Here is a 17,552-nt window from a genome sequence, read left to right as displayed (position 1 = left end):
GCCCCCGGGTTTACGCCATCTCCTCCTCAGCCTCCCCGAGTAGCTGGGACTACAGGCCCGCCTGCCACCTCGCCCGGCTAGTTTTGTTTTGTATTTTTAGTAGAACGGGGTTCACCGTACCAGCCAGGATGGTCTCGATCTCCTGACCTCGTGACTCCGCCCGTCTCGGCCTCACCAAGGCTGGGATATTACAGCTTTGAGCCATCAACCCAGCCTAATGTGTTGTAATTTTACGTAGCAAGGGGTGTTCACCAGGGCATGTAGCGAGGCTGGTACATAAACTCCTGACTTCCGAAGTGAGCGCATTCCCCTTCACCTCACCCAACCAGTACTGAGCGAGAAATTACAGGTTGTGGAAACCATCCACGTCCGCCAACCACCTTGGCCCTAATAGTTTACATTTTAAAAACTCCCACATTTTTCTTTTCTTTTGGAGGGGAGTGATTCACAGCCGTTTTGTGCTGCCAGCTAAGTAAAGATGAGGATAAGCAACACAAGCTTACTCGTAAGCCTCGAAAACTCCTCTGACAACAACGGAGACTTTCAAATCACTAACTGACCACTCTACAAGTATAGCAGAGGGACATCAGAGGCGACCATATCACACCCCAGTCTCAATATTTTTTTTAAATGACAGATCTCACTACAAGTTGCCAGTGTTGCGTCTTCTTATAACTCTTGCGGCCGCTCAAGAAATCCTCGCATGGCCTTGGCGCGCCCAACACGATTTGAGATTACGAACACCTTTTAGGCCTATTGCCTGGCCTATAAATGGCTAACCATTATGTTTATATTTTATATCAAAGTTAATGAGTAAATGGCAGTCTGATTTTTTCTTTACATCAAAAATGTATGATACCAACATGTGTTGTGTGCCTGGCCTCATACAAACTTACACAAGGGGCATTTCTAGTCTACATGGAACAAGTTTGTGTGTGCATATGTTATTTTTCCTAAATAAATTCAACATACCATCACCACTGACGGTTATCTGGGCCTGGGGGTAACTTAGTGGTAATAGGATGTCAGATTAAAATTGAGGTAGAACCAGCGGGAGCCAGCTGCTCTCGACACCCGGATCAAATTACTCAGCACTCTGGGAGGGCCAAAGACTCAAACAGCCCACAGGAGTCTCAACAACCCATACCTGGGCAATCCTTACAGCGATACACGACGATCATACTCCAGTATAAAAAAAAAAAACAAAAAAAAAGGCACCGTACAGTGCTCACTATGCAGCCTGTAATCCCAGCACTTTGGGAGGCCAAAGTCAGGGTAGGATCACCTGAAGGTCCAGCCGAGTTCAAGACCAACCTGATCAACATGGCGAACCTGTTACTCTCTAACCCTAAGAACAGAATAAACAAATTATACCGGTCAATCGGTGGCGAGGCACTACTTAGAAGGCTGGAAGCAGTGAGAATCACTTCGAACTGCGGGATAGTGGTTAGCACTGAGCTGAGATCCCTTGACCACGCTTCACTCCACCTCAGGGGGAAAAAGAGGAAAACCTGCTCAAAAAAAAAAAAAAAAAAAAGAAAAAAAAGAAGACAATATATACAACCATTCATACTTTTTATATCTTTTGGTGTCAATTTTACCTATCTTTCCATTTCAACACAATTTCAAATTTGTCAACACAGTTCTTATAGTATTCTCTAATTGTATTTGTATTACCTGTAGTGCTGTCCCTCTTTTCATTTTTTTTTAAAACAGAGTCTTGCTCTGTCACCCAGGCTGGAAGGCAGTGGCACGATCTCAGCTCATTGCAACCTCCACCTCCTGGGTTCAAGCAATTCTCCTGCTTCAGCCTCTCCAGCAGCTGGAACTATAGGTGTGTGCCACCACACCCAGCTAATTTTTTTATTTTAGTAGAGATGGGGTTTCTCCATGTTGGCCAGGCTGGTCTCGAACTCCTGACCTCAGGTGATCCTCCTGCCTTAGCCCCCCAAAGTGCTGGGATTACAGGCACGAGTCACTGCACCTGGCCTCATTCTTGATATTAGTGATGTGTTTTCTCTTTTACTTGATCATTTTATTAAACATGTATCAAGATTGTCAAAGTAAACTACAAAAAAAAAGACAAAAAGATTGCCAAAAGATTTTAAGTTTGCCAGCTTGCCATCATACAGTGTTCCATTTCATAATTTCCCGCCATATTCCTTTTCTTTTTTTATTTGACACGGAGTTTCACTCTTGTTGTCCAGGCTGGAGTGCAGTGGCACAATCTCGGCTCACCGCAACGTCTGCCCCCTGGGTTCAAGCGACTCTCCCACCTCAGCCTCCTGAGTAGCTGGGAGTCACAGTGCCTGGCCTTTTTTAAAATTTTTATTGCCCAGGTTGGTCTTCAACTTCTGGGCTCCAGCAATCCACTCACCTCGGCCTCCCAAAGTACTGGGATTACAGGTGTGAGCCATCATGCCTGGCACATTTTCTTTTTCTTTTGAGACAGGGTCTCTCTGTGGCCCAGGCTGGAACGCAAAGGCGCAATTATAGCTCACTGTAACCTTGAACTCTTGGGCTCAACAGTTCTCCCATCTCATTCTCCAGAGTAGCTAGTACTACCCGTGTGTGCTACTGCGCCCAGCTAATTTTTTTCATAGCGATGGGGTCTCATTATGCTGCCCAGGATGGATTCAAATTCCTGGGCTTAAGTAATCCTCTGGTCTTGGCCTCCCAAACCATTGGGATTACACATGTGAGCTACCATGCCCTATCCTCCTTTCGCTTTCTTTGCATTTCCTTTGCTGTTCTTGCTCCAGCTTCAAGTAAAAACTCAGATATTTTTCAGTCTTTTCCTTTTCTATTTTTAGAGTCTCACTTTGTCACCCAGCTGCAGTGCAGAGGCATCAACATAGCTCACTGCAACCTCAAAATCCTGGGCTCAAGTAATCCTACTGCCTCAGCCTCCCAAGTAGCTAGGACTACAAGTGTGTGCCTCCATGGCTGGCTAATTTTACAAAACATTTTTTTGTAGAGACAGGGTCCTGTAATGTTACCCAAGCAGGTCTCAAACTCCTGACCTCAAGTTATCCTCTACTTCGGCCTCACAAAGTGGTGGCATTACAGGCATGAGTCAGCATGCCCAGCCTTTTTTTCTAATTTCCCACTTAAAGCTGTAAATTTTCCTCTAAGCCCTACTTTAGTTGGGCCCCAAGTTTTCAAAATTCTACCTTATAATTTGATACTTATCCAATATTTTCTAAGACACACTGTAATTTCTTAACCTGCGTATTATTCAGAAGTATGTTACTTTCCAAGCAATAGCATATTTCCTGTATCTTTGTGGTTAAAAGTTAGCTTAGTCTTTTTTCCTTTTACAGTTCAAAGCTATGGGTGCATGCTGATTTAGCTGGTTTTTTCCCTGCTTCATTGGGTTTCTCCATTATAAAACATCTCTGTTCTCCAATGATGTTCTACAAGATAGTATACATTTTAAAAGAGAAATTCTCATTAAATTAAAAAATAAAAAACTACTGAACTGAATTTTTTACTGTTACTGTTTTTAAAAAGTAAATATTTAGGAAAAAAAACCCATTTAACTAAACTTGTTCAAAGTCAGATACTTCAGCCAATATTTGAACAGAGGGTCTTAAGGCTCAAAGAAATCTATCATAAACACAAAACAGGTGTGTTATTATGAAGCAACAGGGCTGCTTTAACAGTTATATAGTGGTTAACAAAAATGACAAAACTCAGGCCAGGTGGCAGTTAATCTCATAATGAGCATGAAATAATCCCAAGTGTGGTTCATAGACCAGTAGCATCCGCATCACCTGAATGCTAATAGAATTCTGACATTACTTTTTCCAAGTTTTATCAATGTAAAAGTACAAAATGCTCATTATGAAACAAAGCAGCTGTTTGCCAGCACACCCAAATATCTAATGGCAATCACTTTAATTTTAACAACCTGTTTTTAAAATCGCAGTATTTCATAAATTTTAGCCATGTTGATTTCCTGTAATTGAAGATGAAGATTTAACTCACATAATTATTTTGAAGGTGGGGAGGAAACATTTTAATCGGATGGTAGGGAATGGTAACACTGGACAGGAAGCACTCACAGTTCCAAGAGTTTCCTTCCAAATTATAAAGACGTTCTTGTAATTAGCTAGATTTCCTACAGCCAGGTCTTCTGCCCATGGGAAGGAGGGGAAGATGCGAAAAGCATTGTGGTCTGCCCTTCTGTCACTCATAGATCCAGTTCTGTAGTTCACACGTCTCTTACAGCTCATCATAATTTCAGTTAAATCAATATTTAAATTGTTATAAATATTCTCTATATAGCCAGATAGACTACCATGACTACATTATCTTTCTTTCACAGTACTTTGTCTTTTCCTGGAGATATCAACTGAACCTTCTTATAAACCTAACTTTCACTTTCCAAATTGACCAGAACTATCATATTATCAACCTTTCCCCCATTCTACGCTCTTTCAAGATCAAGCTTAAAGATCACCTCTTCTTTATCTAAATTTCCCACTACAAATATTTTTTATATCTTCAGTGATACGGCCTTTCTTACAGTAGTTTTAATAAATGCTGTTTAATGAATATTCACTTAAAAACAAACCTCTGGAAAGCCACCCAAAATTATTCTCTTTAATAACAAGTACTGAAAAGCCTCCCGAAGTCACTGTCTGCTTAATAAAGAGTACTAAAAAGGCCTCGGCAACTTTTGCCATGGCTATCTGATAGGCTAGTTCAAATCAGCATACTGTACACACTAGAGCCTCAGAGGTATACCAATGGAAATTCCCACATTTAGTAGACACATATAATGCCCCTAAATAATTAATGGCTAACTTTAGTAACACCTCTCTAAACATTTCATAACTTAATCAGGAGTTCAAAAAAATCCAATATATTATCTCCCTGTCCTCCAAAAAGTCATGAGGTTATTTCTCTCTAGATACTGGCTGACTTCAATCTGTCCCACAATTGGAAAAATGAAGATAAAGAACTCTCCTAAGTCTACTGTAATGCAGAATAAGTATCTAAATGATATATGAACATGAGATACCGGAGGCGGGCGGATCACCTGAGGTCAGGAATTTGAGACCAGCCTGGCCAACATGGTGAAACCCTGTCTCTACTAAAAATACAAAAATTAGTCGGGCGCCTATAATTCCAGCTGCTTGCAAGGCTGAGGCAGGAGAATCGCTTGAACCCAGAGGCTGGAGGTTGCAGTGAGCCGAGATCGTGCCACTTCACTCCAGCCTGAGCCAAAGAGCGAACCTCTGCCTCAAAATAAAATAAAATAAAAGAGATAGATAAGTCACTGCAGTGTGTGTGGGGGCCGGGGGAATGAAGTAAAATAAATAGACTATGACATAGAATGAGAGAATACGATTTTTTGTATTTTGTATTATCTCACTCAACAATGAGAACTAGTACTCTTGTGCATTTAAAGTTGTATTTTATTTTTAACTATCCAATATATTAAACTTTGATTACATAAAATGAAATAGATTGTGCACACTCACTATAAGAGAACTATGATATATGCACAAGCAAAGATGCAGGGATCATGCAACAGTTTCGTACCAGATTTCAAGATATCAAGTAGCAAGGAAACAATGGAATTTAAGGCTGAGGTGAAGTACAGGCATAAGGCAAGGAAAGCACAACATTCAAGATGTACCTATATACACCAGTTCTTAAAACACGCAAATCATTTCCAATAAGGCACTGGCTCATGTATTTCTGTTGAGGCAGAAGTCAATCTTAGGATGTGGTCTGTACAGATCTGCAGATAAGACTGAGAGTGAAGTAAATTTGATTAAGATCGGAGTCAACACTTCTACAAACATATTGCAGAATAAACAAGCTAAGAAGAAAGGCATATTTCACAAAAGCTGAATTCAGTGTTATTAGTCCTTCATTCTAACGCTTCATTTTTACATTTTTCAATTGCTTTCCTGTGATATAACTTATCTTTATCTTGGTCTTCCCCATTTGTTTTGCAAACAGTTATGTCGCAGGTCATTTACTGGCTACAATAAATATGACAAAATCATAATAAAAACAGTATTAAGTCGCAATCTAGAATAACAATTTAAGTGAATATGACATAGTTTTATTAATGTGGACTATTCAGTACAACTGTCCTCTTCTTCTATACATATTAACCATATACAAGTCTTCAGAGCAGAAAAAGCCATTGTGTCGTAAAGGAAGCAACACGTGGTTAGAAACTTCATTTTCAACGTAGGAACATGGAAAGGCAGAAGTCCGTTTCCCTAAGTGCGGTAAGGTTTTAACAGAAATAAAGCAAATTACTGCTTCCTCTCTTTCTTAAACCTGCTTGTCAAACTTGGAGAAAGGTGGTTACAGAAGGGCGGTAAGATGGAATTTTCTTTAAAAGAATCATAAAAACGAACTTCTACCGTAAGGAAGTCGTCTTCCTTAAATCCTACCATCCCTACACCGGCAAGCTCAGAGGTACGGGATTTCGGCAGTTTACTCAGAATGTTTTATTTTTCCTGATGCTCTGGTCCCTACTTTTTAACAAACTTCAAGGCCGCCTGGCAAGATCCAGTTGCCTTCTGGCACCTGGCTTCATTGGATGATTAAAACGACTCAAGAAAATCTGGCAATGGGACACTAAGTTGGTGGAGGTGGAGATTTATCCATTAATTTCTAAAAGCATTCCGGACAAGAGCGAGCTTGTAGTTACCCCCTCAGAACAAAAAACACGGACCACTTCCCTCCGCAGTCCCCATCCCCAGTGCCGCCCGGACCTGGGGCCGCACACCACTCCCGCTTCACCAGCACCCCTCTCTGAAACTGTTTAGACGCGCCCGTCCGCCCCTCAGGGGCCCCTTCCCGGCCGGGTCAGACGGCCCCGCGGGCGCTTTTCAGTCAGGGCAGCCTCGCCGCAAACGTCCGGTCGGCCCGGCGCTCGGAGGCCTCCGGGGCCGGCCCTCAGAGACGCGACCGACGCCCCCAGAGCCGCCACCCCACCAATCGCCGCTCTCGCAGGACACTCGCCCGGCCCCAACGTACCTAGAGCGGCACCGCGCCAGCCGCAGCAATACCCAAACCCACTTCGAACCGCAGCCGCTAACAATGGTGGTCCGGCCAAGACCTGCTGAAGTAGGTCTCCCAACGCCCACCTCCAGCTGATTATGGACCAATAGCAGCGCGAATGTGTGGCAGCCCAGCCCAATCAGGCACAGCCAGCTAGAGTGGGCGGGGCGAAGGGCCGCGAGGGGAAATGGAAGTAAGCTGAGGGTTGCCTGGGGTTCGCCTCCGTGAGCGCTTCTTCCGGTCAGTCACCGGGGCTTTCCCGCCATAGCGTAGATGGAGGCGCCTGAGCTGGGCCTTTGTTTTCAGTGACTGGTGTGAAGATTTAGACTTTCGAAACTTATTAGGAATAAAATCGTATTTACAAAAACAACTCCTCACCCTGATCGGTAGTTTCCGATTTGAATTTTTTAAATATTGTTTGAAAATATTTATCTTATTTACTTTTTTTGACGAGTCCTTAAATTTTGCGACTCAGGAGATTGGTCCTAGCACCGTACTATTTTTTTTTTTCTTTTTTTTGAGACGGAGTTTTGCTCTTGTCTCCCAGGCTGGAGTTCAGTGGCGTGATCTCAGCTCACTGCAATCCCCATTTCCAATCTCCCGGGTTCAAGCGAGTCTCCTGCCTTAGCCTCCTGAGTAACTGGGACCCCAGGTGTGTGCCACCATGCCCGGCGAATTTTTCTACTTTTAATAGACATGGGGTTTCACTGTGTTGGCCAGGCTGGTCTTGAAACTCCTGACCTCAGGTGATCCGCCCACCTCTGCCTCCCAAAGTGTTGGGATTACAAGCATGACCCACCGCACCGGCCTGCACCAGATCCTCGAATTCGCTAAATTGTCCCAGAAACCTGCCAGCCTTGGCTGCTTGTGATTTCATGAGGCCGGATGCCTTAGGTGCCTGCCCACTTGGATGCCATGAACTCACTCAACAGGTGGTTACTGAATGCCCACTGTGTAGAAAGTACAGGAAATACAACAGTGGATTAGGTCCATAATGCCCTCTTTTATTTATTTATTTATTTATTTATTTATTACAGAGTTTCGCTCGTTTCCTAGGCTGGAGTGCAATGGTGCGATCTCGGCTCACCACTACCTTCGCCTCCGGATTCAAGTGTTTCTCCTACCTCAGCCTCCCCAGTAGCTGGGATTATAGGCATGCACCACCATGCCTGGCTAAGTTTTTTTTTGTATTTTTAGTAGAGACGGGGTTTCTCCATGTTAGGCTGATCATGAACTCCCGACCTCAGGTGATCCACCCGTCTTGGCCTCCCAAAGTGCTGGGATTACAGGCGTGAGCCAGCCACGCTTGTCATGAGGCTAGCGCTGCCTGCCTTGTCACTTTCAGTTACGAGAAAAATGAGGTGAGTCCAGACAATCTAGGTTAGGTCATCAACAGAATAACATATTCCAACCAGCCAGTTCCCCGAATATGCTCCAGGGATCTAGGGGTAATCTTTAATGTCAATCCTATTTTTATAATTATACTATATTTATAATAATATAAAGATGTTTTGCTTTTTTCATTCTCTGAGTCAGAAGAGTCAATGGAATTTTCTAGAAGCCTCTGGAAAATTGACGTGTGATATTGCTACAGATTGAATACAGAAGCAGACATGAGAATCTAACTACCAACCTGGGCAACAAAGTGAGACCTCCACTTTTCTACAAAAGTGAAAATAAAAAGCTGCATCCTTCCAGCTACATGGGAGGCTGAGAGGATGGGAGGATCACTTAAGCTCAGGAGTTAGGGGCTGCAGTGAGCTGTGAAAGTGCCACTGCACTCCACCTTGGGTGATACAGCAAGAGACTGTCTTAGAAGAGAGAGAGAGAGACCAAGCATGGTGGCTCACATCTGTAATCCCAGCACTTTGGGAGGCTGAGGTAGGAGGATCATGAGGTCAGTAGTTTGAGACCAGACTGGCCAACATTGTGAAACCCTATTTCTACTAAAAATATAAAAATTAGCCGGGCATGGTGGCGCATGCCTGTAATCCCAGCTACTTGGGAGGCTGAGGCAGGAGAATAGACTGAACCTGGGAGGTGGAGGTTGTGGTAAGCCGAGATTGTGCTACTGCACCCCACATGGGCAACAAAGTGAGACTCCATCTCAAAAAAAAACAGAGAGAGAGTCTTACTGTATTAAGTCAGATATTAAGGAAATTAGCAAAAATGTAAAACAATCCTAATCTTTGCACATTTTTTGTTGTTCTGGAACATGATTTTGAAAATAATTATAGCGTTGCTAAGAGAGATAGTGTGGGAGGGAGTGGAAGGTAGTAAATTGCAGTCAGATAAGGAATTTGGACTTAATTCAGTTTAACAGTGAGTAACTAGCCTTTAGAAATGTTATGTCTATTTAAGGTACTAGGATATCTTGTATGTCATTTTAACAATAGTAATAAAACAGACCAGGCACACTCCTGTAATCCTAGCATTTCGCTACATCTATTTAAGGTACTAGGATATCTTGTATTTCATTTTAACAATAGTAATATAATAGGCCATGGGCACACCTGTAATCCTAGCATTTTGGGAGGCCAAGACCGACAGATAGCTTGAGACCAGGAGTATGAGACCAGCTTGGGCAATATAGCGAGATCCCACCTCTATAAAAAAAATAATTTATATTTACTGGACATTATGTTAATAAAGTTTATTATTGTTGGCCGGGTGTGGTGGCTCATGCCGGTAATCCCAGCACTTTGAGAGGCCAAGGTGGGCAGATCACTTGAGGTCAAGAGATCAAGACCATCCTGGCCAACATGGTGAAACCCCATCTCTACTAAAAATACAAAAATCAGCTGGGCATGATGGTGCGCATCTGTCGTCCCAGCTACTTGGAAGGCTGAGGCGGGAGAATCGCTTGAACCCCAGAGAAGGAGGTTGCAATGAGCCAAGATCATGCTACTGCACTCCAGCCTGGTGACAGAGCGAGACTCCGTCTCAATAAATAAATAAATAAATTCATGCATTCACATAATGTGCTACATGAAGTACTATGAAGTCTCTCGATTTGCTATTTGACTTTTTAAAATAAATAATGCTTAACATAATAACAGATACAGGTTCTTGTACATTTCTTGACTTGTTGTAGACACTTGATATATAGTAACTTATTAAAATTAATAAAGCTGAGACTATCAATGATCTTGAGTAAATTCTTCAGATTTTTGTGTTGGAATGCTTTCTTGTTTGTTCGTTTTCCTCCATTGAGGATTGTGGTGGGCAAAATTTGTACTCCCATGATCTTTGTCTCCTAGTATGCCTCTTACAGTTATAAGTTACCTTACATAGCAAAAGGGACTTTGCAAATATGATTAAGGTTATAATCAGCTGACCTTAAGATGGAGGACTTAACCTAGATTTTCCTAGTGAGTACAGTGTAATCATGTGAATCCCTAAAGGCAAAAGACAAGTCACATAGATGCAGCAGAAAGGAAAGCCATAGATTTTCAAAGCACAGGCAGAACTCAACCCATGGTTCCTGGCTTGAAGATGAGAGGGACCACATGCAAACCTTGAGAATGAAAGTAGTTCTGCCAACAACCTGAATGAACCCAGAAGCAGATTCTTCTGCACAGCCTTAGCTGACTGACAGCCTATTGAGACCCTAAGCAGAGTTCCCACCTGAGTCCACTGTACTTCTGACTTACAGAACTGTGAGATAAGTGGGTAGTGTTTTAAGCCATTATGTTTGTGGTAACTTTTTATGGCAATAGAAAACAAATGCAAGCATTCATTCCACACTTTTCTCAGCACTCCCTGAGGCAAAGCGGAAACCCTATGAACTACATTTCCCAGGAGCCCTTGCCTCCTGCGTTCTGGATTCACTTGTGTTTTACCCAATGGAATACACTTCCAGAAATTTGGAAAGTGGCAGACATACATGTTATTGTGGGTTTTTACTTAGGTTTTGGCTCTCTTTCGCACCAGTCCCTGTCTCAGTTACTTAAAGGCAGCTGTGACAACAGTAGTTTTCTGAACTTTTCTGCCCTTTGGGCAGCAGAAGCAGCACCCTTCTTATTCTCTGGACCACAGAGGCAGCAGCACAAATGAAAACCAATGAGACTGGCCATGGTGGCTCACGCTTGTAATTCCAGCACTTTGGGAGGCCAAGGCAGGTAAATTACCTGAGGTCAGGAGTTCAAGGACAGCCTGACCAACATGATGAAACCCTGTCTCTACTAAAAATACAAAAATTAGCTGAGCATGGTGGCGGGCACCTGTGATTCCAGCTACTCAGGAGACTGAAGCAGGATAATTGCTTGAACCCAGAGGCGGAGGTTGCAGTGAGCTGAAATCACACCATTGCACTCCAGCCTAGGCGACAAGAGTGAAACTCCGTCTAAAAAAAAAAGAAGGAAAATCAATGTGACAGTAGCTCCTCCAGCCCTTACAAACTTATGAGCATCTAATTCTCTGTACTAAATACCATTATGTTTGAAATATGTGAAATGGTTTCGTTTTTCCATGACTGAACCCTAATTAATAGACTTCTCCATGCCTGAGTTTCCTGACATATAAAATGAAATTACTAACAATACATAACACATAGTAAAAATTAACCACTTAGAATTATTGCATGAATTAAATTACATTGACTCAATTCATGTAAAGTGTTCAACAGAGTACTTAACGAACAGTAAGTGTTCGATAAACGTTTGTTACTATTTTATTTTCTAAAGGGTTATTACTGTGATTACGAAATTGGCACTAAAAAAATGCCAGTTTATTCTACCTTTTCTCTAACCTATCTTGAACATTCCTAGCTTGAAAACAAACATACACCAGCCTGAGCAACATAGAGAGACCCTGTCTTTACAGTTTTTTTTTTTTTTTTTTTTTTTTGCCAGGGGGGGGGGGGGCCAATATTCCTAGCTACTCAGGAGGCTGAAGTGGGAGGACTACTTCAGCCCAGGAGTTCCAGGCTGCAGTGAGCTTTGATTGTTCCGCTGCACTCCAGCCTGGGTGACAGAGCAAGACCAAAAAAAAAGAAAAAAGAAAAAAAAGGGGGGGCCGGGCATGGCAGCTCACACCTGTAATCCCAGAGCTTTGGGAGGCCAAGGCAGGCAGATCATGAGGTCAGGAGTTTGAGATCAGTGTGGCCAACATGGTGAAACCCTGTCTCCATTAAAAATACAAAAATTGTCTGGGTGAGGTGGTAGGTACTTGTAATCCCAGATACTTGGGAGCCTGAGGCAGGAGAATCACTTGAACCTGGGAGGCAGAGGATGCAGTGAGCTGGACCATGCCACTGCACTCCAGCCTGTGCAACAGAGTGAGCCTCTGTCTCAAAAAAAGAGAAAAACAAAAAGAAAAGAAAACACACAAACATTGTGAGGACTAAACTCTGATTTTTATAAATCGTGGCCAAATTCCTATCTAAGGGACCTGGGGAGTCATGCCCTACAAACCATAAATTCTCATCAGTTGGGTATAAAACCCATATATCACGACTTACTTTCCAACCTGACAAGAAAGTCAAAATATTTTACCCCAAAATATGTTTCTTTGCCATATTTTGAAATGGTCCTGCAAAGTTGTCCTTTGTGGAGCAAAATGTGCATCTGTAAAGAATCTCTATTAACATAGCTAGATATTTTTCTTCCAGGCCCTCCCAATCCTGAAGAGATTAAGTAAAAGTCTAGCACCCTTTAAAGGTACGAATAGGAAACATGTGTCATCTGTTGTCTCTGAGGGCAGCCATTATAGGACTTCAAAAGAACCTTGGTCTCCACAGTATTTTATCTTAACCTGAACATTTCCTGATCCCAGGTCTTTTTTTTTTTTTTACACGGAGTTTCTCTCTTGTTGCACAGCCCAGGCTGGAGTGCAGTGGCGAGATCTGGGCTCACTGCAACCTCCACCTCCTGGGTTCAAGTGATTCTCCTGCCTCAGCCTCCAGAGTAGCTGGGATTACAGGTGTGTGCCACCATGCCTGGCTAATTTTTTGTATTTTTAGTAGAGACGGGGTTTCACCATGTTAGCCAGGATGATCTTGATCTCCTGACCTAGTGATCCACCTGCCTTGGCCTCCCAGAGTGATGGGATTATAGGCATGAGCTACCATGCCCGGCCCAGATTAATTCTCTTTCAAAAGCCATATGAGGCCAGGCACAGTGACTCACGCCTGTAATCCCAGCACTTTGGGAGGCCTAGGCGGGCAGATCAACTGAGGTCAGGAGTTTGAGATCAGCCTGGCCAAGATGGTGAAACCCCATCTCTACTAAAAATACAAAAATTATCTGGGTATAGTGGCATAATCCCCAGCTACTTGGTAGGCTGAGGCAGGAGAATCGCTTGAACCCGAGAGGTGGAGGTTGGGGTGAGCCGAGATTGCACGCATTGCCACTCCCCCAGGGCCTGGGCAACCAAGAGGAAACTCCATCTCAAAAACAAAAAAAAAAAAAAAAAAAAAAAAAAGGGAATACAAGCTGTAACAGATTAAATTGTTAAATTAGTCTTGTGTAGAAAACGTTATAATTGGCCGGGCGCAGTGGCTCAAGCCTATAATCCCAGCACTTTGGGAGGCCGAGACAGGCGGATCACTGGGTCAGGAGATCGAAACTATCCTGGCTAACACGGTGAAACCCCGTCTCTACTAAAAAATACAAAAACTAGCTGGGCGAGGTGGCTGCGCCTGTGGTCCCAGCTACTCGGGAGGCTGAGGCAGGAGAATGGCGTGAACCCGGGAGGCGGAGCTTGCAATGAGCTGAGATCTGGCCACTGCACTCCAGCCTGGGGGACAGATCAAGTCTCCGTCTCAAAAAAAAACAAAAAACAAACAAACAATAAAAACGTTATAACCCTCAGGCTGGGCTTGGTGGTTTACGCCTGTAATCCCAGGACTTTGGGAGGCTAAGGTGGGTGAATCATGAGGTCAGTAGTTCGAGACCAGCCTGGTCAACATGGTGAAACCCCTTCTCTACTAAAAATACAAAAATTAGCCAGGTGTGGTTGTGGGCACCTGTAATCCCGGCTACTCCTTAAATCTGGGAGGTGGGGGTTGCAGTGAACTGAGATCCGGCCATTGTACTCCAGCCTGGGCAACAAGAACAAAAAACCCCCCCCCAAAAAAAAAAAAAAAAAAAAAGGAAAGAAAGAAAGAAAATAAAACATAATCCTGTTAATTTCCTTTGTTATCTGCGTATGTGAGCTAGAACTTAACTTTTAACTTGAGTACACTGATTCCATTTTTTCTGCTGCTCATGTCTCCAGACAAGAAAATGACTGCCCTGTTGGGTTTCAGACTTTAATAGGGCCTGTAGCCCTTTTATTTTGGCCAATTTCTCCCATTTGGAACAGGAACAATTAACGAATGTCTGTACTCCCATGGCATCTTGGAAATAACTTGCTTTTGATTTTACAGGCTCCTAGACAGAAGGGACTTGCCTTGTCTCCAATGAGACTTTGGAGTCACACTTTTGGGTTAATGCTAGAATGAGGTAAGACTTTGGGGGACTGTTTCCTTTCCATGTGTTTTTTTTTTTTTTTTTTCCTCAAGATGTCGCCCAGGGTAGAGTGCAGTGGTGTGATCTTGGCTCACTGCAACCTCTGCCTCTCGGGTTCAAGCAATTCTCCTGCCTCAGCCTCCTGAGTAGTTGGGATTACAGGCGTGTGCTACCACGTTTGGCTAATTTTTATATTTTTAGTAGAGACGGGGTTTCACCATATTGGCCAAACTGGTCTTGAACTCCTGACCTCAGGTGATCTGCCTGCCTCAGCCTCCCAGAGTGCTGGGATTACAGGCGTGAGCCACCTTGCCTGGCCTCCTTTCCAATTTAAAAGAGTATATTTAACATTCCATCTTAGACATTGTGATGGCTGTGAAGTCTTTGTGTGAGAAAGGTTTATTCAGGTGAAAAGCCTTTCCCAGATTTTCACTTGAATAAACTCTTTAAAACTGGATTTTGAGCCTTTCAATTATTTCAGGTTGACATAACTAAAATAGAATGAGCTTATATACTCCTAGAATGCACTCAGCCTGTGAACTGTAAAATTGTTCCATTCTTGTTAAAGCTTTAGTTTTGGGGAATTCACATCAATGGGTATCAGAGCTAGGCACAGTGATGTGGTTAAAAGAAAGTTGCCTCAGCTGGGCCCAGTGGCTCACACCTGTAATCCCAACACTTTGGGAGGCCGAGGTGGGCAGATCACTTGAGGTCAGAAGTTTGAGACCAGCCTGGCCAACGTGATGAAACCCTGTCTCTCCTAAAAATACAAAAATTAGCCGGGTTTGGTGGTGGGAGCCTTTAATACCAGCTACTCAAGAGGCTGAAGCAGGAGAATTGCTTAAACCTGGGGTTGGGGGCAGAGGTTGCAGTGAGCTGAGATCGAGCCATTGCACTCCAGCCTGGGTGACAGAGGAAGACTCCGTCTCAAAAAGAAAAGAAAAGAACAACAAAGAAAGGTGCCTCATCACAGACCGTGTTGCAGCTATGTCTTTGGTAACATAGTTTATGGAAATACTTACAAAGTGAAAATTATGCAAACGGGTAAAGGTACCAGGTTCCTAGCTCCCTGGACTCCCCACATGACTGTGAGAGAGGAGACAGGGACTGGTTAGGCAGATAGAGAGGGAGGACCTCAGAAGAAAGATAATGCCTACAGGAATGCACCCGCACCACCCCTGTTATGCAGCTAGCAGATGGAAATGTGGTTAAGAACTTCCTCTTTTACCAGAATTTTTAATCAAAAGGATGTTTGTCCCAACTTAGACACAGACACAATAAATCAACTAAATGTCCTTAACCTGACCCAAGCTCATTATAATATCATTAACATGAGATCTGCAGTGTGGTTTTACCCGCCAGTGGGCTTTTCTGTGGTGCTTATGGCTAATAACTAAGATGCAGTAACTATAGACAAGAACGCACCTGCGCACTAACAACTGGGACCCGGAAGCAGCCAGGAAGCAGAGGTTCGTGTAGGATGCAAATGAGAAAAACACCCCTAGAAAGGAAGGATAAAAACCCCTGGGGATGCTGGGCATGGTGGCTCACACTTGTAGTTCCAGCACTTTGGGTGGCCGAGGCAGGCAGATCACTTGAGGTCGGGAGTTCAAGACCAGCCTGGCCAACATGGTGAAATCCTGTCTCTACCAAAAACAAAAATTAGCTGGGCGTGGTGGTGCATGTCTGTAATACCAGCTACTCGGGAGGCTGAGGCAGGAGAATCGCTTGAACCTGGGAGATGGAGGTTGCAATGAGCTGAGATTGTGACATTTCACTCCAGCCTGGGCAACAGAGCAAGACTCCATCTCAAAAAATAAAACAAAACAAAACACCCTGGGGATGACCAACCCACTTTCAGGAGCCCTGTCTTTACTGAGAACTTTCTGTTGCTTAATAAAACTCTACTCTGGGCCAGGCACGGTGGCTCATGCCTGTAATCCCAGTAATTTGGGAGGCCGAGGCGGGTGGATCACCTAAAGTCAGGAGTTCGAGACCAGCCTGGTCAACATGGTGAAATCCTGTCTCTACTAAAAACACAAAAATTAGCTGGGCATGGTGGCAGGTGCCTGTAATTCCAGCTACTTGGAAGGCTGAGGCAGGAGATCATTTGAACTCGGGAAGCAGAGGTTGCAGTGAGCTGAGATCATGTCATTGCTCTCCAGCCTGGGTGACAAGAGTGAAACTGTCTCAAAAAAAACCCAAAAACAAAAAAACAAAAAAAACCTCTACTCTGCCTTACCCTCCTGTGTCCAATAAGGAAACTGCGACAATTGTATCAGTACCGAAGATAAGGCCCAAGCAGAGTGATGAGTCCAGCAGGAGACCACTGCTTTTCCCCCTTGTATTACTCCATTCTCACACTGCTATGAAGATACTAATACTACCCAAGACTGGGTAATTTATAAAGAAAGGAGGTTTAATTGACTTATAGTTCTGCATATCTGGAAGGGCTCAGGAAACACACAATCATGGCGGAATGTGAAGGGAAAGCAAAGCACGTCTTACGTGGTGTCAGGAAAGAGAGAGAGTGTAGGGGAAACTGCTACTTTTTTTTTTTTTAGACAGAGTCTTGCTCTGTAACCCAGGCTGGAGTGCAGTGGTGCGATCTTGGTTCACTGCAACCTCCGCCTCCTGGGTTCAAAGGATTCTCCTGCCTCAGTCTCCCAAGTAGCTGGGACTACAGGCATGTGCCACCACGCCCAACTAATTTTTTGTATTTTTAGTAAAGATGGTGTTTCACCTTGTTAGCCAGGATGGTCTCGATCTGGTGACCTTGTGATCTGCCCACCTCAGCCTCTCAAAGTGCTGGGATTACAGCCGTCAGCCACTGCACCTGGTCAAAACTGCCACTTTTAAAGCATCAGATCTCATGAGAACTCTCTATCATAAGAACAGCATGGGGGAAACCATCCCCACGATCCAATCACCCGACACTTGGGGATTACAATTTGAGAAGAGATTTGAGTGGGGACACAGAGCCAAACCATATCACCCCTCCAGATTTGGGAGAGTTTTTGTACATTTATGGTCCCGCCCTGGAGGGAATAGACTTAGGTTATC

General features: G+C 43.7%; 1 long non-coding RNA gene across 1 annotated transcript; it reads right to left on the bottom strand.

Moving 5' to 3' along the window:
• Positions 1 to 5,409: 5,409 nt before the first annotated feature.
• On the bottom strand, positions 5,410 to 7,211 carry LOC108541246 (uncharacterized). The gene is made up of 2 exons (XR_001888915.1): positions 7,015 to 7,211; positions 5,410 to 5,767 (listed from the first exon to the last, which is right to left on the bottom strand). It is a non-coding gene; the product is annotated as an uncharacterized LOC108541246 (long non-coding RNA).
• Between the last annotated feature and the right edge of the window lie 10,341 nt (positions 7,212 to 17,552).

This window comes from Rhinopithecus bieti, unplaced genomic scaffold (genome assembly GCF_001698545.2).
Source record: "Rhinopithecus bieti isolate Rb0 unplaced genomic scaffold, ASM169854v2 scaffold_19459, whole genome shotgun sequence".
NCBI classification, from domain to species: Eukaryota; Metazoa; Chordata; class Mammalia; order Primates; family Cercopithecidae; genus Rhinopithecus; species Rhinopithecus bieti.
Note: the sequence above shows the minus strand (reverse complement) of the source record. Positions and strands in the feature narration are given on the sequence as shown.